Source organism: Grus americana, chromosome 2 (genome assembly GCF_028858705.1).
Source record: "Grus americana isolate bGruAme1 chromosome 2, bGruAme1.mat, whole genome shotgun sequence".
NCBI classification, from domain to species: domain Eukaryota; kingdom Metazoa; phylum Chordata; class Aves; order Gruiformes; family Gruidae; genus Grus; species Grus americana.
The window spans coordinates 85,416,900-85,441,020 of record NC_072853.1 but is presented as its reverse complement, the minus strand read 5'-3'; the positions used below and the strand labels follow the sequence as shown (position 1 = coordinate 85,441,020).

The following is a 24,121-nucleotide window of genomic DNA, read 5'->3' as shown; positions in this document are numbered from 1 at the left end:
ACATATAGTTTGAACTGAATCTGAGATCTAGATCTAGCCTTATAGACAGTATGCTTTCTGTCAGCCTCCCTAGATGCAAAATGAACCAGGCATAAAAATCCTAACTGAATTTATGCCACTAGTATTGGGCAGTCTTTGCATTTAGTTGATCCAATTTTGAGTAGAGATAGCCCTACTTCAAATGAGATGCCCAGTAATTTAGAATTTTCTAGTTTCATGACCTCAGTTTGTGCTCATGATTACTTTAAGATTTTGCCAGTATCTAAGAACAGACTGTGTTTGTTCTAAAAAAAAAAAAATGTGAAAGTGCACAATATGTCTTATTTTTCAGTTCAGTTTTTTTATTTGTGGATCCTTTGGCATACTGAGTGACTGTATAATACACGGTAGGGCTAGCACTGCCTGCCCTCCGGTGGTATGTTAAATTCTTCACTGGAATCTTATGATTATTTGCTGAACCATCACCATAATTGTCCCATCTGCCTCCATTTCTCTCTAGTTATAAACATCTTTCTCCTTAGTCCTCTCCCCTTTCTCTACTCTCCATGGCCTCAGGCAGGTCACTTGCCCTCTCTGCTAATGCTTCTCCATCTGTAAAATGGGAGTAATCTGGGTTGTTGGGAAGATTAATTAGTGAATTAATATTTGTGAAGCACTTGAAAGATGAGAAGCACTAGATAAAGGCTAAGTAGTGTAATTATTATTCTCAGAAGTGCCTTCATGAATGGGCGGGGGGGGAAAGAGATACAGGGTTTCTGCAAACTCTGATTAATAATCAGTATAGATGGTTCGGGAGATAGCTGAACACGGGCTAGTTGGCTATGCTTGTAAAGAGACAAATTAACATGAATGAATATGTAGCGCTTACATTTCTTACTCATCATTTTTAGCAGACAATGTTAATATTACACATTTTCACCTCAGTCACGAATCACAACTTGCAACCATGAGAGAAAATGCAACTCCGTGCAGTTTGGAAGCAACGCCTGTACCTTCCAGCTTCCAAATTCTTCTACTTTCATTCCATATACGTGAGTGTCTTTTAAACGTGCTACTTATTACAGATGCAAATGGAACTGAGACAGTATCTGATAATAAATATTTTACGGTAATATCCTACAGTCTCAACTTTGTATTGTGATTATAAGACCATCTTCTCCACCCCCCAAAAGGGAGGTAATTTCCTAGTGCTATAATTAAGCCATCTTTCATTTTTCCATATTCGGAAAAAGGGGAAAGAGAGGCTAATGGCCCCAAATGGATATGATCACATAATGATACTTCCTGTCCAGAAAAGATATAATTATTAACCTGTACACTTTTTTTTTAATGTAGCATATATCTTCTGTGTCTAGAGAATTCTTTTCAGTTTAACCACTGGAGGCCAACTTTTATTACTTAGCCAACTGTCTCAAACCGTGTAATCTTAAAAAGAGATAAAGGGTGGCTGTGCTTTGCGAAGCATGTTCTCTTCCAACATGTTTCCACAGCAAGACGGTATTAAAGAAACTATGTTCCAGTATGCTCTGTGCTGGTTTTTGGCATCGAGCTGCACTGAAGCAGAGTTTAGGATGCTCCTTCTTTACTCCCTCTGCGGGATATGCTGCCCAAGTTTATGTTGCTGGACCATTGCCTCTGCTTCCCCGAGTGAAGGGGCTGCAGCTGAGGCATGGCTTTTGCTTGGGCTGCCTGAGCTGAGGGGGCTGGGGTTTTGCTGTTTTCCTCCTGCCCCTTTCGACTTCCTGCTGGCTAGAACCGTCACATTTCGTATCATGATCTGATTCCATGTCTTCTGAGCTTTTAAAATGTTTGCATTGCTAGATCCCATTGGAAATAATGACTATGAGATGGAACAATTAAGAAGACAGTTTTATATATTATTGCCTTTTCATTCTTCTACCTCTGCTGATCATCTAAAGGAAATCTTAGGAAACCTGATAATCTCAAAGGCCCACGAGACCGATGTTTTTAAAGTGCAGGACAGAATCAAAAACAGGCGGATGAGCAATAACATGCAGCTCTGCAGAAGGAAGCAGTAGTTTTGTTCAGAATTTTGTTACTGACTATAGATAAGCAAACTAATGGGATAATAATATGTAGGGTGTTGTCTGTAATAGGAGGGCATTGGAAGGGTTAATGATGTGAGTGGTAAAAACAAGAAGAAAACTCTACAGCATTAGGCCCTGCTAATCAGGGTCAGTGTGTGTGTACTAGATGGAAATCTTCGTGTACCTTCGTGTCCAAAAATAAGATCTATATACATTACACAGTTCAGCTTCTTTACGTCATGAAAGCCACTTAACTTATTAGACACTTGGATGCAGTACAATGCTTTAGGGAGTAATGGTCTTGCCATTAGGCACATGGAAGGAACTAAATTACTTACTTACATTCCTGAAAGGCTCCGAAAGTTCTGCTCTGCTCAGAAGACTGGGATGAGGGACCTCCTTACCCTCCTGTCCACCACCAGCTTGGTGCGGTACAGCTTGAGTATTCCCACAGCAGAGTCCAGCCTAAATGCTAGCCAGCGTGGTCACACATGAAGGGAGAGTGCTGACCCCGAATGAGAGCTTGTCTTACTGGCCACTGTTCCCATCAGCCCGCTCTTTCAGCGCTTGGCATCAAAATAATGTCACGGGTACTCTCTATGGTATAGTCCAGCCTTCTTCCATGTTTTCTGTACAGAAGGAAGTTGTCCTTTGCAGCCAAGGGGCTGGTGTCTGTCATCTGAGAGAAAACTTGCTTCAGACCATGAAGAACAATAGGGAACTAGGAATTAGAAACTTTCCAGTCATGCTCCTTTACAGCATTTCCATCTCCTCCTGAACAGTAGTTGAGGGAATGTGATGCTAAAAGCCATTTTGTCAGCACTTCATTCCTTTTCCTACATAAGAATTATTTGTATGCATATGGAAAAAATGCAGCTGTTATTCTCCCTTTGTTTTCTCCTCCTATACCTATCCATTCTAACACTGCCAGAAAAGGCAGAAGAATACCTTTCCTTTTAAGAGTGACAAGAGAACAAGAAAACAAGGAAGGAGGACCATTAAGAGAGATGGGGAAAATAATCCTTGGAGAAGAAAGATAGGAAGTTCTTGCGGTACTGGAATTGTGTAGAAAGAAACATTAATAAGGGATGAGCAAGTGAAAAGAGAGCAGGTTAAGGTAAGAAACAGGATGTTTCACATGCCCAGAGGACAAGTACATGAAAATAACTTGAAGAGAAAAAGGACCTTTTTCTAAGAATCCAGAAAACAGATTAAAAGATGACTCTGAAATAGACAAATTGAAAAAGAAAAGAGTGGCATCATGTAAGGAAAAACTGTCAAGGGTAAAATTAAAAAAAAAACAAAACAACAAAGAACAAATAAAAATAGAAACAAAACAAAATTCCCCAATGTTAGAAGACTAAAAACTAGTCAGAGACATACAAATTAGGATTGCTGGAAAGTTTGGTTTAATTAATGTTTACATTTAGTTTATATTTTTCTGAGCTTTTCCAGAAAGCAATAATATCTGAACAATCTCAGGCAGAGATATTGTCACCTCCTAAGATCTGATTTTCTCTAGGTATTATAAAAACCCTGTGGTTCCCCTGAAAAATGGACAGATATGATGGTTTATGACGCCGAAAATGTGGCCCTTAAAGTGTGTATGATTTATAGTATTTATAGTCTGAGTAAGTAGTAGTGCAGGGTTCAGCTATAAAAATGCCAGGGAGAATCCCAAGACTAAATTGCAGTTCAGTTTTGTCCCCTTCAAGGGGACAAGCAACCCCTCCTTATTCAGACAGACGGGAACATGGAGGCTAATGGATAGGTATAAGATATTTATGTGGTTACAAGCAGTATATTGCATCCCTGCGCACTACTTTCTGCCTTGTTCGCTCTCTCGTATCCCTGCATGCTAAAGCAAGTGGATGGCAAAAGGGAGTGAGCAGACAGAGATTTTACTGGGAAGTTGTTGTAAATTGCTGCTGAGACAGGTCGTACCACAAATCACACTGTTCCCTTCACCTGAACAAGAAGGATGTGAGGGAGGAGTTGTACTTTAGAAAGGATGTCCCTGAGTCATTCTGTCTCCCACAGTGCTCCTGTGGTGCAACCTGCAGGGCACTCCGTCTTTTTGCTGTTATGCCTAAAGGATGTCTATAGCCCTCAGCAAAAAGGAGACCCAGACCAGAAATTACGTGTCACGCTTTGCTACAAAACCTTGCCCTTGGTTACAGCTGTGCAACTTGTTTTCAGTTGAACCCTATAGGTGTATTGCTGACAGAAATTTTCAGCAGAGAGAAACTAACTTCAGATATAAAATTTCCTCTGTCCTGTAGAGTACATTCTAGTAGTCCTGAGGTTCTCAATTCATACAGACAGACATACCAAACAGACTGAACAGAATTCAGATTCCATGTTTTCCCAAAACTGCCTTTATAATACATATCTGTAACTAAATAGTATTGCAGGCACATATCATATCCAAATAATTGTCCATTCTGTTTCTTTCTTTATAATTATGGACAACCATAATTCATTTGGTGCTTGAATGTGATCTATATTCCTCTGTGATATATTTTTCTCAGATGGTAGTAAAGCTGAAGAGGCATAATCAAAGCAGTGGTGGCCTCTTTCCATTTCACGTCTTTTTTCTACCTTTATTTCCCTTTTCTCTTTACCAGATCTGAATACATCCTTAAAAAATTGTCCTTCCATGTGTCCTTTAACTCCCCAGGCTCTGTACCTTTTCTGCCCATAAGTTCCCTACTCTTGGGAAGAACAATGTTCTTGAATACCTCCCAGAACTGAATCGTGGAGTACTTAGTCACCACCAGCCTTCCCACTGTCACTACGTTTCTGGAACTGTTCTACTGTGTTATTAGGATGCTCCAGAACTCGCATTGTTCCTTTATGCATTTTGTAGACCTTTACTTAAACCCAGGGTTACATATGCCTCCTAAGTACCTCCAACATTGTGGGGATGCCTCCGAGGAAATAGAAAGCACTAACATTGAAATGTCTCAGTCTACCACCCTTGCTTAAATAAAAGAGTACAACGAAGCTCAAACTGTACACTGCAAAACATAATCAGAAATGTCTTAAAGCAATACGCTGTACTACTTATCTTTGGAAGTTTGACCTAAGTAAAAAGAACGGTGCTGATTATTATTGCTAAACCGGGAGTGAGAACAGTGGTCAGATAAGAGCAAGAGCACTTTGGATTTGTCTGAGCCCCTAGAGCTACCAGAAGGAGAAGCCTGACGAAGTGAGTCGTTTTCCACTGAGCATGGCTAGGGCTCAGCTGTTTCCTTCCATCCAGATCACATCTTTACCTTAACGTTAAGATCCTGTTGAACAAGGCGTTGAACTAAAGCACTGAATTGTCAAGATTACAGTTTTTGTTAGATGCAAACAAGTTTCCTGTGTTGTCTGTATGCACTCTGGCCAGAAAGTTTGGGAAAAAATGATCCATATCAAAAATAAAACTTTGGATGATGTTGCAGGAGGGTTGATCTTTGAAATCTGTTGAAATATTCATTGATGACAAATTCTATTGCTTTTACATGAGATCTCACTAATTTATAAATCTGCTGGACAGTTCCCCTTAAATCAATGCAGCTATGCTGATGTAAGCCAGATGAGAATTTGGAGTTGAATCTGCTCAGCCTGTGCTTTTGAAATTAATGAAGATAAGAGTAAAAGTTCAGTGCTAAAATGCATGGCAATTGCCAGGTACTACTGAGAGCTATCTAGTCTGGTTGTCCCTGGCTGCCATTGGGAAAAAATGGTTGCCAAAATGCAGAAAATCTGATGGTTGTGAAAGTTCAAATGGTTCAAATGGTTTTCCTTTTCTTCAAAACATTTTTAATGTGTTTAAGTGGTTTATTATTTATATGTTTTTCTCTGGAGAGATGAAGGATAAAGATGGTTTTACTTAGTCTCTTCTATAAACTCTTTTATTCTGCTGGTTTTGCTGCTATCCTAGAGTATTCCCACACCAGATTTCTAGCTACTGTTTTTTCCAGCCAAAATGAAGCAGACAATACCTCTTCTTATTAATTACTTATTAAAAAATAAATTACTGACCAAATTGACATTCTCGGTACATCTTGTATAGTATATTTTTTTGATAGCAAAGAATATTTTTACTGTAGAAAAAGCATAATTCTTTATGTTGAAGCTATGGGTATAGACATGATTCACTTCTATTTCATTGAGTTCCTCAGCATCAGCAGAGCTGAGGCAACCAACTGTATGTGTGATTTGGGCCAGCAGAAAAGTTGTGAATATATTAACATATAGATGATTCCGTCACTTTTTGTACTGTTCTTCTATGGACTTTTATTCTGTATTGAATTTACATTGATGCATGATGAAGTGTTGTGCTGCAGTAGTTCATGCCTCTGAAGTGAAGATCTTTACATGAATATTAAAAAACTTACACTAGTATAGTTTTCTGTATTTATTTTGGCATTCAGTCTATTCAAATGATCAATTTGGGAAATACAGGTCTTTTAAAAAATGTTATTCATCTGTTAAAATATACCCCAAAACAACTGAATTATTCTTGTAATGAAGCATGAGTATCTAATGACCTTTGACAGTAAAAATACCATGGCTTATGCAATGATACTGTAAAGGTCTTCTGAATTTTACTACTAAATGATATTAGTTGGTAGAAGATTTTTTTCCCCATGAGTAGTATCTTGTCTTGCCCATGAGGTAATATTTTTATTTCTCATTGAGGAACAGTCCTGAAACAAGGACCTTTTTTTGTGTATATATTTTAAATTTTCTCACACATGTATATTTTAATTCTTTGTCATGGCTTGTGGCAGTGAATTCAAAAGATGAATTATGGATTGCATAGAAAATTATTCCTTTTTCTTTTTTTTTTTTAAACTGGTTTAATGTACTGTCCCCTTTGTATAAGAATGATGAGGCTAGAAGGTTTTTTTTAGAATTTTAGAAAAAAAATTATGTGTATAAGTGATTATATTATCTCCTATTGAAGACATTACTTTTCTGAGAGCCTTTTTCTGAACAACCTCTGCCCATTTATTTAGATGCCTGATAGGAACTGAATTCAAAATTTTAAGTTATATTTAGGATTGGGAATAGGACCCAAGACAACTGACTTTGCTTCTGTTGTTTAGACTGCAGCAAGATTTATGAGTGATTCAAATTATTGTTTCCTTTTGTTAACCCTGAATTTGAAATGCCAGTTTCTTTACCCAGTTGTCCAAGTCAACAGTAAGTCCCAATTATTTCTGCACAAACTTAAATCATGTTGTCACTTTAAATTTTGTCACTTCATGCTTCAGTCCCTTTTCTGGACCCGCTGTTTTCTTTTTCAGACCTTTAGTTGCAGTAAAAAACAATTAAAATAATTCAGTTATGGACCATTAACTTCTGATGAATGTTGACTTTTAAACCTTAAGAAGACAATCAGAACATTTAGTGAGAAGGATTAAAATTTATATTGTAAGAGTAGAATTTTTAGTATAAAACTACTGAAAGAGATTTGAAAAGGGGCTGGTAACAGGAAAAGTGTTCCTGACATGGAGGTCTCTTAGGTCGTGGAACAGAGAAGTGTTGAAAATTCCAGGGCTGGTGAGAGCTAGGACTCAACTAAACAAAATGACAAGAAACCTGAAATTTGAAATTTTCAGGAATGGCAAAGAAATTGTCTTAATAAGGTCTTTTTCCTATTTAATTTCTTTCATTGTTTTCAAAATCATAAATAATACAGTGTTTGTCTGTGTATTACCTGTTTCATGAGGGATGCCGTGTCAGAACAGATAAGATCATAAGTGATGGGATGACTTGCTGCCCGTTCTGTGTACAATATTATGGGTAAAGAAAGAAACCTCTTTTTCAGTGAGGGTTGTAGCAGCAAATCACCTTAGTCTTGACACATTAAACCCATTTAGTGAAGCTCAAGATTGTGTTTATGTTTCATATTAATGTGCGTAAAAGCGTTCTTATTTGATTAATTATTATTTTGTTACCATTAGTCCCAGGTGAAACGGGAAACCCTGGGTGACAGGCATTCTGTAAATCATATTAAAAGATAACCTATGTTGTAAAAAATTTGCTGTCTGAATATGAAATATTGCTAAAGACAGTCTTATATATCAAGATTTTGCACACAGAGGAGATTTTGATCGGTGGGAAGAGAGAGGCTCTTCCAGGGGAGGATCATGAAAATTATATAGCTATCACTGTTATGGTAGAAAAGTTGGTCTCTTCCTACTTTCTGTGTAGTGGGAACATGGGATTTATTGCCTGTTTCCCAGGCACCGTAGTTAGGGTGACTGCAGTTAGGGTGAGAAATCATTGCCTTCTGTGTCTTGCTAAATAAATTGGAGATTCAAACTTTTCTGGTTACTGTTGAGTGATCTAAGTCACATGATACTGTTCCCACTGTAATAATAAAATTTCTGATGTGAATGCCTGCAGAAAGTAAATATGTAATCCATTTCCCCAACCATTTGCTTAAAACTTAAAAATTGCTTTCTTAACTGCTTATCCTACTAAAATACAATTATACTAATTTACCTGAAAAATGGATAAACCAGACCCAAAGTAAATAAATGTGATTAAGATTTTCAGTATATGTTTATGATTACCTTTGTTTCAGTATTCATAGAGTAACTTAGGATAACTACATAAGAACTAACATTGCTACTATAGGTTCCAAATCTTCTTCTTTAGCTGCTATCAAAATAAAATTTTATCCATTTTATATCAGTGCAGCAGACCACCATTACTAAACATGTTATTCTGTGAACTCCTCTCTTAGTTACAAACCGCTATTTCCACGGATAAATCTGAATGGAAAATCGAGTCAACTGGCTAGTGCCATAATTGTTGTCCAAGAAGCAGGAAAATAGCAGATGAGCGTAGTTGCTGAAGTTGATATACTTTGGCTGACTCATTTGACCACATAAGCCTGAATACCTGATACACAAAAATCTAGTTTCTGTAATACCCTAGAACAAAAACTGGGTAACAAATACACCTCATTCTTCTTTCACACTGCTTTTTTTTTTTTTCCATCTAAATTTAAACCATCATCTTTAATAGATTTATTCGTATCAGTGTAAGTGAAAGGCAAATTAGGTCCTTTAAATGCATTCCTTGTTGGTTTCTTCCCTCTACTGCAAGCATGGAAGAGAACTTGTATTGTTGTGCTTTGCTACTGATTTTATCTCTGTGTTGAAGAGTCCTTTCTGTAGTAATTTTGCATTCTTTCTCTACATTTTATTTAAATTGCCACATACACTTGTTAAATAATTCCAGTCTGTTGGCTTTAGTTGGTCCTTCCTTTTTCTTTCCCTGGTGATTGATTGCCATCTGGGGGCTAACATGAGCCCACCATGCTAATTCCACTCATTCTACCCCCTAACTGCTATTGTCTCCAGGGTCAGAGACAAATGTATGAATCCACTTTATCTCTCAGCTTACAGAACATATCATACAGTGAGCCTTGTATTACGAAACAGCTACATCAGCCTCTAATTACTCAGCTCTACCCCTGCGTTGAATGCTGGTGCACCTTGAGAAACAGCACGCAAAAGCACATTTGTTTAAGTCCTCAGATGGTTAACATTGTGCATAACCTCCTCGCAAATTACAGCCTCAGCTGCAGCACATCCATTAGTCTGGAAGAATGAAGATTCCCAAGCGGCCCTGGTGCCTTTCCCAATTCCCTTGCGACCCACCAATCCTCTCGGTGCTTTCCCTGCATGTAGGGAGTGTTCAGAGCTAATCAGGTCAATGATCATCTCACGGCTCAGGGGACATGACAGGAGCCTATCACAGCAGTTACACGATCTTCCAGACCTGAAGCACGCTTGCTGAGAAGCTCATGTTAAGAAACATTGCTTTGGTGCCTCTTCTCTCACTCCCTAGGAGCCTCTGAGGATTTCAGCTTATCTTTCTCTCTCTCTCCTTTAGACAGTGAAGAGTTCAACATCAACGAAAAAAAGGCAGAGCACTATGCAGCTACCCGGAGGGTGTTGATTGAAACTTAGATTACCCCCAAATCACTGTTGATTTGACTGATGCTCCAGCTTTACCAGAGAAAAGATTTCAATTAAGGTAAGCGCTGCTTTATCTGGCTGACTGCATCGCGCCGAATTTCTGCATCCAAAGTTCAGAGGGAGCAAAGTGAGAGGCTGCACTGCAGCAGGGGAGCCCGCGCCGTGGCAGGAGAGGGCTGGGGGCAGAGGCGAGCGTCCCAGCCTGGAACTCCTCTCTGCAGGGATTCGGGTTCTAAGCAGCTTCTTGTGAATGGCCGCAGTTAGTTCCGATTCGGTGGTTCCCCGAAGCCGGGGAGGGGGGGGGGGGAAATGTTAGAAACGTGCAGGGGTGTGAGAGGGGAGGAGGAAAGGCAAGCGCGCTTTCCCCCTTTGTGCTGAGTGCATTTATTTGGGGAGGCACAGCAGCCGGAAAGCAAAAGTACCTTCTGGTAAAACTTCCTTCTGAATAAGGAGCGTCGTTCCTTCGCAAGCAGGAACTCATAGGCGCAAGGCTTCAAAGTCCCGTGGCATTTAGACGAGACAGAAAGGGATTTTTGAAATGTGAGTCAGGAATATGCATGCAGCTTTCCAGGTTGCCGTCAGACTGAGGGCTGTGACTGGCGTGCGTGATGTTACACTCGGAGGCCGGGGCGGTTTGCATAGTTGCTTTCGCAGGATTAGCGGTTCGGGGGGGGGGGATAAGGGTGAGTGGGGTGCTGGTTCAATACGAGTGGCCAGAAAATTAAATTTGTAGTTCCTGGGGGGCGGGGAGGGCAGGGAGTAGTGTTTGATTGAAGAGGGAGAGAACGTATTTTTCATGGGGTGATGGAAAGTGTGGCATATCAAAAGAAATAGACTGATGATTGAAGATCTTTATCTAGAAAGAAAAAGAGAGTAGATGAGGGACGCTGTCTTGAAAGATTGAATGATTAATAAGAAAAAGTCAGAGACGCTTACGCAGCCTGGAGTTAGTTAGATGACCCAGTGTACCTATGGCATATCCACCCTAAAATGTCTAAAGTGAACTGAATTTGATAGTCTGAGTCAACTCCACACTTAATAGCTGTGCTGTCAGGCGACGTAATTAAGGAGCTAGTAAACAGCCCAAACTTTTTAATACTGTAAGGGACCAAATTAAGATCTGTTGTATTAAACAACAGATTTTTTTTTTCCATGTTCTTTGTTGCCCACAAAAATTAAGACATTGTGTTTAAAAATCTGTCATAATAGGGAGAAAAGATCAATGGAAAGTTAACTGATTTCAAATCTGTCTGTCTTAAACAGATGTATAACTCCTAGGCAGTTTATAAAAGTGTGAATTAATTGCACTGCTTTTTTTTCAGCCAATACTGTTATTAAATATCTGTATCGTTTATCATCTAATGTTGTTAATACAATTCATAGCACTATGGCTTGCATTAAAAGCTCAGCTACTCAATACAGAGATATATTTTTTCATCCAAAAATACCTCCCAAGCCCCTGCCCCGCTCCGCTCCTTCCCTCCACCCCTCAAAAAAAAATTAAAAAAAAAAATTAAGCAATTCAGGAAAATGTTGGTTACCTGCAGGTTTGTTACTTATTCCATTAGATTTTTCAGTGAGAAATACCAAGTTCTTTTTCTCACAAAAACATAAGCATATGGGAAAATGACCTGAGGTTTTGGGGGAATGTACTAAGAATACTGACAGATTTAACTATCAGTATATTCTCCTTCTTGAAAATGATCTCTGAAAGTAATGTCTTTTATAATGGTGACTCAATATATCCACTGTTTTCTTGGAAAGAAAGTTGGTTTTGGAAGTCGTTACAGGCACTGACCCTCATTTTGTTGTAGCGTATGACTCACTTCTTTTTTCATGCTACATTTATATGACATTTACTAAGTTTTGTGCTTCTTCTACCCAGAGATGCAAGTCTTGACCAGGGTAGAAATATTTGAATGCACAAATCAGCTGCCATTATGGCTTGTCTTCCCTTTTTTTTTCCTCTCATGAATAATCAATGGTTTCTCAGCGTAATTAGTATTCATTAATATACATCAGAGTATTCATTAAAAAAAATCAAAAGATAATAAATGTGCTGCATGGAAAAATTTGTAGTGAAAACAATTCCTATGCAGTCGCAGACATCCAGGTTACATATAAATAGCAGGAACTTCCGTTCCAGTCTTTGACAAGGACTAACTACAAACATTGTTTGACATGATGGCTCTGTTCCCCTTTTGTCTCACAAAGCTGTTGCTGTAAGTAAAAAATAAATAAATCACGCTTTCATGGCAGTGTATCTGTGGGTTTCTAAACAAGTCTTACAAATGCACTTACATCTCTATTATTATTTTACAAGATCAGATGTTCTCTCTGCTTCTAAGTGAAGAGCACTCACTTTCCGATATGCTAGCCTCAGAGATTGTATGAGATGACAGTTCACCAAACACAGGGAAATGCTGGTTTTTTCTCTTTTTTTGATAAAAGTAGACAATAATGCTATAATTATTTTCTGATCTTTTCCATTGGTGGATTGTGAGCTTCTTCATATGTAGTGATGGTCCAAAAGTGACCTCAGCAATATGGGAAATATCATTCCTCATTAAACAAGTAATTTGGGGCATCTGACTCACTGAAGCTTTTCAGACTTGGTAGACATAGGAACACAGGTTACACAGGAAGGCAGTGGAAGATGTGTCAGTATAGCCTAGTTCCCTCTTTTGGACCTTTTTTTCTTACTCTAAGATCATATCAAATAGTATTAAATATAGAGCTATATGCAGAGTTCAGCTGTTTTTCAGATATTTCAAGTTCTTTGAATGAGGCCAGTGTTAAATTTTTTTGCCTCAAGCTATGTCTCCTTATTACTGACAGAAAAGTATGATTGCTATCTGGCCCAACTCCATTGAAAATTAGCATTTGATGCTAATGCTTTAATCTTTTAAGAGCTTTTTAAGGAAATGTATTAAATTGAGGTCTGGAAAGGGGTAGAGCAAAGGGAGCTGTCTGAAAGCTGACATAAACCCAATCATAGAGCAGCAAGGAACAGTCCTGCTAAAACAGTGATAGTGACATGTGAAAAAGAAAACAACTGTTAATGACTATAGTTAATAATCCAGATATTGTAAGGTAAAGAGATATATTATGTCATTTCAAGAGGATGGGGTGAGAGTGAGATAGAATAAGCTTCAGGGGTTAATGAGTTTCCCCAGTTTCCTTTCTTAAAGATATATGGGAATTTGCTGTACCAGAAAGGGAAACTTTTCAAGCCCTGTGTTAACATGTGTCAGAGACCTAACATCAGCTTTCCTAGCAAGACCACTGTGGCCCACAAGACTCTTGTTATCCCTCCTCCTTCAGTTATTTTCACAGTCTGTTTCCTGGACACTTATTCTTGGACGTCTGGGTAGCACCTTCCTCTTCCTCTAGCTTCTTTTTCTTCCTAATGATTTGTTTTTCTTTTCATTCTGCTGTTCTTAGCATTCTCCCTCTTTCTTTCCTTTTCTTCATCTACCACGATTTAATGCTTCATCACTCTCACATCCATTCTCTTCCTTCCTTTGATGCTGCGAGGACATTGCTTTTCTCACTTAGTCCACCTGTGTAAATTTTTCTTTTTAACTGAAACAGAAAACCCCTCTGAAAACACTCCAGTACTCACATGAATGGGATATATGTGCTCCAACGCTCTACCATCTTTTTATCCCCTTTTTCTGTATTTTTAATTGTTTTCGACTGTACACTCTTTGTGTCAGGGGCTGTTTCTCAGTGTAGAGAAGTAGCTAGCACAGTAAGAGCCAGTTCTGTTTCCAGCTTTGGAGTCTCTGTGTGTGCCTACACTGCAGAAATCACGTGCTCCTACCTGGCGCATGGAAACAAAGCTCTGCAAGGTTTGTCTCGGATACCTCGGCATATCGTTGCTCTTGCAAAAGCATACCTTACAAATAAAAAAGAAACATATATTGCAGTGTATATAGTTATATATATGCTTGCAAATAGGTAAGTTTTCTGCACACTTTCAGGGGTTGTTACTTTCAAGCCCCTGTGAAAGTTGCACCCTCTGAATGACTTCTCAAACTCATAATTAGTTGATTTAGAGGCAAATGTAGTGTTTGCTACTACTTTTTCTTGGCTTCTCTTTTTATTACTCTTTGTCATAGATGCACCATAGTAAAGAATGAGTTTCAAACCTTATCTTCCTTTGTTTCAATAGAAACTTTCACTAAGGTCCACTTGTTTTGCAGAGATGTAGCTCATTGAAGGGGTTGGGTTTGGCATGTGTCACTAGATGAATATTTGTTGAGGGAATGATTTTGTAGCAAATCTTTGAAGCTGCAGTGGTGTTTTGAGAGGGAGTCTGCTTTCTTGTTGAACCTTCAAGCCTGGTAATTTGAGGGGAAAAAACCCAACTCTTTCCTGTAGATAATTTCTATATCAAAGTAAAATACAAACCTACATCGCTGTGTTTATTACCAGTCTTGGTATATAGCAGAAGACAAAGACATATGTTTTACAATGCTAATATTGCAATGGATCATTTAAAGAGGCTTCTTTTTCTCTCAGCCAGATGGGAGCTAAGATATTGCATCATGAGACTTGGTCAGATTACTTTAGGAGCAGCTGTGGTTCAGTTTCTGTCAAATGTATTACTTCAGTTTTGAGGGTGAAGAGAGTCTTCCTGTAAAGATCAGACTTGCTGATGTACACCAGACAGTTCTGAGGCTGGAGGGGCATCTTTCTGCTGCAGATGTCTCAGCTGTCAATATTTTTTAAGGCAATGACTGCTTTGGTTGACATATGTGTAATGTAAGCTATTTTTACTGTCCTGTGACCCAGCAGAGTGTGATTTGGGGTCTGTGGGTGCTGAAGTCCATCTCTGTGCTGTTGTGCTGAATGGCCCAGACCTGCAATCACAGCTTAGTCTGGAAAACTTTATGGAGACAGTCACAAGAAATGTATAAGTCTGAGATTCAAAATAAGAAAGTATCTAAGCACCTAACTCACAGTAAAGTGCTGACTCCCACTTATGTTTAGAAGTTGTATATTTAGGTACCAGAATTATGGTGTCCTTCAACTTTCCGAATACAGTATATTCAGAACTGTCTCCAAAGCAGATGATAAATACTCACTTAAATGACCTGGATGAGTAGGTTTTGTTTCCAAATTTAGATCAGATTTATTATTCTTTTCATGCATGCATTTACTCATTGACCGCATCAATACGATGTCCAGCACACCAAATATACTTACAATATACTGCTGTGGCTGACTTGGTTAGAAAAACATTTTCAATTCTTTTTTTCTTTTCCAGTGAAGGTAAATAAGGATGCAAACCCACTCCTTTTTCAGAAAACAGACGAGACTTTTGTCCTTTCTTAACCAACAATGTGCTTCAGCACTGATCCCCAAATCCAGCTTTTTGACCTGGGTCATTTAGAGTCTATAAGCATTAGGTAGGCTCTCGGCTGCTGCTCTCTGAAGGCTGCCAGCAAGTGCTAAATGTAATTGTAAATGCAGACACACATTTGCTAAACACTTGTCTGGGGCCATTTATTCATTTCACAAAGATTCTGGGTTGTTTATGCAGTTCAACAACTACCCACAGGGCTTTGTTTGAACTGGTGACCTAGGTTCTGAGTTTCCTTACCGCTCCCTTATGTTCTTCAGTCCCCTCGGACCCTTTACGTATATGTAGTACAGTATTTCTGTATATGGACTTGAGATGGCAGTTTAAGCAACCGTCTTAAAAGCCTTTATGAAGATCACAAAGTACATTTATTAAGAATAACCTTCTTGGCATTCTGATCGCAGGCGCATTGACTCTGTGTGTGCATATTACACACTTTTGTATATCTGTTTTATATTTAGTTCAATATATATATTCCAAAAGGGGGGGGGGGGGAACTCCATCCCATGGTTCATTTTTCTTATTTAAGAAAATATTGCAAATAAACCCAATATTGTTAAGTGGAACAAATATACTAGATAGTACAATTTAATGACAGTTTTCTAAGAATATTTGTAGCATGAAGAAAAGTTAAAACCTAGTATTTCTTGACTTGATTTCCATTGTCTTGAACAGTCTGAGCAGATTTTTACTCAGTACTTTTGCTAGAGATTTGGTGATGAAGCCATTCTGCCAAATCTGAGCTCACTCAAATTGAGCTGCAACAAGCTTTCTGTGAAAACTCTGCAGGTTCAACTTATATTTCAGTCATTAAACTGGAGTATCAATTACACAACAAAATGAAAAGCCATTTCATTTCCATTTAGGAAACTTGTATCTTTGCTTGTCAACTATCTTTTCATTTCTCCCTAAATATTAATAGTAATCTTGGTACTTGTTTACCATAATTTTAAATATTTAACTATATCTCTTGAAAATGGTAAATGGAATATAAATTAATTGCATTCCCTGTCACAGGTAACATTTCTTATTCCTTTTCTGGGTAAATAGCAGTAATTTAGGATGTAAGTATACCTATCTAATGTAGATGTACCCCACTGTAACTCTAAACAGATGCTACAGAAGTCCTGATTTACACTGGTAGAAGAAAGAGAAGAAAAAAAAACCCCAAAACCAAACCTATGTGCCTGTCAATAAAGATCCCCTTTTTACAACCCTCTCAGGATACAGTTGTGTTTCATATTATCATCTTTACACAGCCTTTTTTTTTTTTTTTTTTTTTTTTTTAATCTCACCTCCTAGACAGTGGGACTCAGGTTTTCTATAAAACAGATATTTTGGTAATTTGGCCCTTCTACCTCTGAACTGCTACTTGAAGAAGCACATATGTCAAATAAATAAAGAAAATGTTATATACCTGGCTTCTGCTTGAAAGAGTGGTATGTCAGAATAAATACAGAGATTAAGAGGTGATGTTGAGAAGGTAAGCGCTGATAAGGAAAACACTCAGATGAACTTGCTAACTAAAATGCTTTTTGAAGAGTATCACTTCTCTGATGGCTTTGTGATTCAGTGTTAAGACTTCTATCCCATTTTTTGGTCCTCACTGCATATAAATCGATGGAAATTTTCAAGCACCATCACTTTCTTCTGCATTTGTCCTCGTGTCTCCTCATTTCCTCCTCCCTCTCCCCTCTATTATTATTATTTGGAATGGAAATGTCCTTCGTCTGGTCCACAGAACATATAAGCAACTAAATTCAAGTCCATCAATGGACTTCAATCCCACTCTGAATTACCCATCAGATGCAGCACATAGCAATTACCTGTCACTCTTTCTCACCCTGAGAGCCAAAATGTATCAGTCAAGGACATATTTGAGTTCCAGCAGCCAAGAACGTGAGTAATCCTAGGCTGAGTGTAGAGGAGATACTATGTATGGCAGAACAGAGCGGAACCATCAGGGTAAGCATCTGGACCTTTTAAATAGGTAAAGTTAAAAAACCCAACCAACCAACCAACCAACCAAAAACAACCACCAAAAAAACCCCCCAAAAAACCAAACCAACACAAACCCACAGGAAGTATTGGAAACTCCCCCCGCCCCATTTGAAGCATTTTTCTCTAAGCTAGTTATTTAAACCGGGTGGGTTTGTTTGTTTATTTGATTAGATTAATTTTTTTTACTCTGCCTGGAACTCCCTGGAGCATTATCTTCCAATATACAACGGGCAATTTTTGCAAATGTTTTCTAAAGGTCACTCTTTTTTAATCAACTTACTTTTTCCATAATAACTGTATGTCATTTTTTTTGCCCTATTTGTGATCAATGAGCATGAATATTTTAAATAGAAAACTCACACACTTAACTATTTTTCTAAATGTTGCTGTTACAGTTCTGTGGAGGGTTTGGAAGGGCGATGTCGAACATCCAGAAATACCATTCATTTCTCATTGCCTGGTGGCTATACAGCCCTTTCTGTGATACATGCCTAGGGATGCCAGTTCAGGTGAAAATGGCAAGATGCTATGTTTTAATTTTCTCTTGAATGGAAGTTCTGTCAACTACTTCTACACATATACATGTCTTCTGCCTAGTCTAGATAAGAACTGGGTTCATGTTGTTCAGATACCTAGTGATAGATGATGATTTTAACTAAGATATAATCTTGCTTATTTGAAAAAGAACAAGTGGAGCTGGTTACCATGCAGCCTACCTCAGTTGTTTCTATCAGTGTGGGCTGTACCAGGCAAAACACAAACTGATCTACCTAAAAATTTTTGAATGCAATGTTTAGGTGCATCAGGCATTTCTTTTTCTACCAGCTGTTTTTTAGGTTTTCTTTGGACTGATGCCATGTTAGAAAATAGTTTATTATCATTTCAAAGCATACTTTAGCATATATCATTCTTTGACTCTGTCTCTGACTTTGTGTATGTTTTGTGCAAAAATTATTAATTAAGGAAACAAAACTAGATGTCTTGTCCCATCTAAAGTGCTGAAGGTTATATCTATTGGTGTTGTATGATTTTCCTGCCCTTCTTGTTTTCAGATTTCAATTTTGAAGAATAATGGTCTGATATTACTGATGTCCATAGTTAAACTAGCCATTTTCAGAGTTGTTCTTCTAAATGTTCTGATAGGCTATTTTCCCCTTCCCTAGTAAAAGTAGACAATAGTCTTTGTATTGGAAAATGTCTCCTTCATACCTCTTTAGCGATAATGTCCCCAAATAGAAATTGCACTTCTGGCAAAGAAACAAACTTGGGTCAGATGGGTCTAGGTTTCATGGGATATATGGATATATTTTTTAAAGTGCAATTCATAACACATAAATGTGATGTTTTAAATAGCTTGTCAGAAAAAAGAAGTGATTTCTAATGCAGATCTACTAAATATAATGTTCTTTAGTAGCATCAATATCCCTGAGGGCAAACATTTGAAAAGGCAGAGAGCGCCATAACGCCAAGATAAATGTTGTGAGTAGGATATAAGCCCAAACATAATACAAAGAAATAGAGAAATATCTCCTGTCAAAAAAGAAAGTATTAGTAATCAAAATTATTGTTCTAGCTTTCAGTTTCTTTGCAAATATGTAATAAGGCATTGGGCTTTTACAATATTAAGTTTTTTCCCTGTAATTACTTTTAAAACATTGTTAATACAAATGAAAATATCAATACTTATTTTCTGTATTATGCAAAAATGTATGTAGCTTAGATACTGAAGCAAAACACAGACACAGGGAGAGAAAATAATTCTAAGTAATCATTTGAAGTATGACTTTGTAATTCTATATGAGAATATAATCACATGTGTGTTGGAATTTGATATTCTAAAATTGTAAGAATTCTCAAGTTCTCTGCAGAACTGAATGTTATTTGATAATCATTGACAAGAGATTTATAATCAGATAATCTTATTCATCCCTCTTTGAGGCAATATGCTATGTTTTATGGAAGGTATTGTGAAAGCAGCCCTACTGCAGTAAAGCTATAACCTAGCTTTAATTTCATTAAAATGGATTTCATGTTTACCAACCACACAATGGAAAGAAGTTGTGGAGTCTGCTCAGTATATTGCCTCACAGTTAAAAAACCTACAGCAACAGAAATAACTGGCAACATCTGTTTCACAGAAAAGGTAAAAAATAGTTGAGATCAGTCAAACTCAGATGAAGAATCAACTTAACCTTCTCTGACTTCAACAGGACATGAGGGTATGGCTGTGAGGTGCACTGGATATGATTGGTAGGATTAGAAAATCTAACTGAGCAGGTAGGTTTGATAAGCGCTCATGAGACTTTTGAAGTTTCACAGACTGTCTAAACAAAGCCAAAGTCTCAGAGCTATTACATCTTAATTTCTACTTTACTGTTATATCTGGGGTTGAAGTGTCATTCAGTGGCCAGGATGTTGACTAATGGACAAGCTCCTTCTTTGAGTGGTCAGTAAGCCAAAGAAGTGCCATGTGCTGGACAGTACAGCAGCTCTGACCATTTGAGACTAGGTGAGGATGTGATTACTTGTGTGATGCCATCAGCACTTGTTGAGCTTTTCCCTCGGACGAATCAAAGTTTATCAGTACTGAAATGATTTTTCTTCTCTGCCAATATTCCTTTGCTGTTTAATAGTTAACTTGATTTGTCTCCCTTTTCCCCTACGTTGCCCTCAGAGAGGTTTCTTTTCCCAACATTTGGAAAGTTCTCCATCTGCCCAATATAAAGGTCAAGAGATTGTTTCCTTCTTTCATTTTGCCCCCATTTAGCAAACCAAGGGTAGCGGGTTACTATAACTGCTTTCTGGGAGTCACGTTTCCCTCCACATCATGTTCCCTTTTCTGTGCCTAAGGACATAATGAGTCACTGTCTCAACAACACCTAACTCAAACTTTTACAAGAGATTGGCTTGTGATCACAAATTGCCCTAATGTCAGATATTAACCCTGGGGATTATCATAGCCATAAGCAGAAGAATTTGTAGTTCGGATTAAGGAATTGGTGGGGGAAGAGGGATTGAGGCTATATTTCCTCTTGAATATGGAAGCAGTATATTTATTTTCACTAACAATGGTAGCCAGTAATTACAGCCTTTTCTCTTCTCCTGCCTCAGGGGAACTGAACTGCTGCTGTCTCAGGGCTGCTGCCATTTAACACTTACTGTTCCTCTTTGAACCTCTTTGTCAACCGCTTCTCCTTCCCTGATCCTGTTTCTTTGCTTTCCCTGATAAATATGTTCCTGAAATGCCCTTTAAAGCAAGTTTGGATATCTGTGCAAATAATATGGTTTAAACACCTGGAGGAAACTAGCAAACAAAAATCTTTAGTTCAAGAGAGTCTGTCTGCAACAAATCTCCCCTTCTCCCCATAACTGGAAGCACTTTATTACGACTGCAAATAATATGTATGTAATTTTTCCTTGTTTTTTTTTTTTCTAACACAGAATTGAGATTATAGCTATCTATTTCTTAAATATATCATATGAAACAATATTCTTACTTTTAAGAGTGATCTCTTTAACTCAAAAATACCTGGCTTCCTGCACTGTTCCAAGAACTGTGTAGATTATCTACAATGCCCAGGAAAAAAATTTAGCTTTTACTTTCTACAAACAGAATAAACATCTTCTAAATTATGCTTATTAATATTCCTGTACAGCTATGTGTCTTCTCTATTATTCTCAGTCTTTCTAATGCCAAAGAAAGAAAATTTAACTAGTTATGATTTTTACTGACAGATAAGAGTTCCTGTTGTGTGTATATTTTAATAAATGCTTTTGAGAAAAAAAGTGGCATTTCTGTAAGCACACACATACAGGAACACCGTAATTTTGCATATTACTGGCCGATTAATCTTTGGTTGAAATTAGTTTAATACCCAAAGTATGAGATGTTTACATGTTCATCCAGTCCTTACATACTTTGGATGATAGAAGTGATACACCCCTCACGGTTTGAATGGACATTTCCTAATAATTTTTAATTGTTTATTTATTTCCTACTATTTCTTCTCTTGATTATGTCCTCTCTAAAATCAGACTATCTGCTATTCTTTGCAAGTGCTACAGTTGCCATTTCCCCAGGACAGAGTGCCCACTTGAAAGAGACTCTTCCTTTCCCCTCAGCTGTATTCCTCTGCTTAACAGTTACTCCCCAGCACCCATCATTTTAAACCAGACACCAGGTCAAAGGAATAACGCACAATGTCAGATCAGCTTGTCTTAAAGATCTTTTATATTACACTGGATCCACATATGTTCACATACTGTTTTTAAAAATCTTTGTTCATTCTTGTGTACAGTTTTTCTTCCTGTGTGGTTGTTGTAAAGGAATTCACATAATGGGCAAATGGAATGAAAGCAAATGTCAACTGAATCATACATTGTAACTCTTTAAAATCAGAGTGAAACTGGCCCTTTAAAATGTCATTAAATATTATCTGGAAAATATATTTTTATTCCACTGTTTAGGAGGCTGATGCATTTACAGGACCCAAAGAAATGAGAGCTATGCAGGATAGTCCAAAAGAGACTGTAATGATACAATATAAGGATTAATTGGGAAAGTAATCATGTTAGTTTTCTAATTATTCAAATCTTAATTACAACTGTGTTGGCCCAATTAGTTCAAAACACAAGGCTAATGTTAGGGTTGGGTGGATACTCAGCATCTGTGCGTAAGTAAGAGGCATCTGTTGCCAAGTGGTGGAGTGATGGAAAGTGTCAACTCACCAGCTGTGAAGTCAACAAAGCTCTTAAAAAAACAAATTTGAGCCAACGCAATGATTTAGCGCACTTGGGGGAGTGTAAAGCTTATTGCACGTGTATACTTTAGCTAGCTGTTGTCACCTAGTGGGACTGAAATCTAGAGCAACTATGCACATTTAAGTCTTTGCCTGCTTTCTTAACAGTGCCCTGCCTGACGGGAATCTGCAGTGGGGAATCTGGCAGTGACATTTCTGCCCGTCAGGGCAGCAGAGGGTTGGTGTTGGGTTTTTTTCTTGAGCAAAGCAGAGAACAAAATATTACTGAGCTGTTCAGAATATGCAATGTCTTGAGGTGGTTACAGCATTTTATAAGTATTACATACAGACAAAAGGATAGAAAACAGTGAACTATTAAGAGGAATGTCTTATTCTTTCCTAACACCAGTTTCCCCATTCTCTACAGTTCTGCAGGGAGAGATGGCTGTATTAAATATCACTTGTACCTTGTCCATTGTTTGTTGCTATCTGACTATTGATACTGATCTTAGTAATTTCTAGTATCGCCTACAGAGATTGAGGATATTAATAGTGTTGCTAACTTTACAATGGTGTGTTTAATATTTATGCATTATTAACATTTAATGGTAACGTGTAAACTTTACTGAAAGATAATCAATTGGCAGCAAGAACAAAAGAAGAAGGTGAACATTAAAACCTACGACGGAATTATATTGAACACTAATGCATTCACTTTTGACCTAGTTCTGAATTTTATGGATCTTTTGTCAGTGACTTCATTTGCATTACTTTCAAGTTTTTATTTATTCACATTTCACAAAGTACAGATGGAGGAGTGTTTAGATTCATTGTAGTCTGATAATGTTGTTAATTTACATGAAATGCATAGTTTGGTACTGTACTGCAGTGTAATAGAAAATGAGCTCAGCTTTCAACATTGCCTTCACAAGATTTTTCAATTACATTAAAATAAAATTAAACAGAGTTACGGGGCATTTCTAACATTCTGGATCCGGGTTTCCTTATTTGTAAATTACAAGAAGAGAAAGTCTTTGATTTCCTTGCTGTTTGAGCAAATAGCCCTTTTTAGGCATGGTTTGCACTTTAATACAGAGCTTGCGCTTTAAAAAAATATGTCTGTGCCTGTATGGCAATACTTGATCTATCCTATTAAAGCACCACCCTGACTGGACTGAAGAAGCTAAGCAACTCAACCCACCTCTATAAAAATATCTATAAATAAACACAACTACTTCTAAGCAGATGTAATGAAGTGTAAACTAATGGTTGTAAACTGGGGACTTTGGTGACTTGGAAAGCACCTTTTTATAGTCACAATTTATTTAGGTGTTTCAACATCTGCACATTCCATAGTCACAAGGCAAATTCAGCATTTCTCTACATTGTATTGCAGTCCGTGTCTAAGTCTGTGTGCAGTGATGTAATGATACAGAGAGTAGTACTACATTAGGTTTAGCTAAGATTATCTGACCAATTTTACTTATGATTGTGAGACTTCAGCAGGAGCTCCTGGAAGATCTAAAGCTGCCACCTCCACCACTGAGTCACCAGTGTCATGAGCCTGACTACAGTATTTCTGTAAATGGGGAAGAGAAGGAGCACAGTGAGACACACAGCAATTAGTTACATGTGCTTTAGTGTTCTGGATTTCAGCTTCTTGTCTCAGTTGTGGCTGTATTTCACCTGCAAAATGTTCTTTCCTTTTAAATCATCCTGACAATGTGAATAGCACGTGTATACTTTAACTAAACAACTTACCAATTCAAGTGGGTTGCCTCAGCTGTAAGATATGAACTCAGAAGTGATAAAGCATGGCAGTGCTTCAGTAAAATGGAATAAGAAATCATTTTGACAGAGCTTAGATCTTGGTCTGGACTGTTGAATGGGTTTGGTTGTGGGATTTATTATTCTCCCCCCCCTTTCCTTTCAAGGTCGATGTTCCTTATTTTTTGTAGAGTGCATCTT

General features: G+C 37.8%; 1 long non-coding RNA gene across 1 annotated transcript in view; it reads left to right on the top strand.

Annotated features, from left to right (window-relative positions):
- LOC129203340 (uncharacterized) overlaps positions 1-24,121 on the top strand; it is a 429,251-nt gene that overhangs the window by 345,904 nt on the left and 59,226 nt on the right. Inside the window, exon 3 of the long non-coding RNA XR_008575985.1 lies at positions 9,957-10,100. This is a non-coding gene — a long non-coding RNA (uncharacterized LOC129203340). The remainder of the gene's footprint in view (positions 1-9,956; positions 10,101-24,121) is intronic.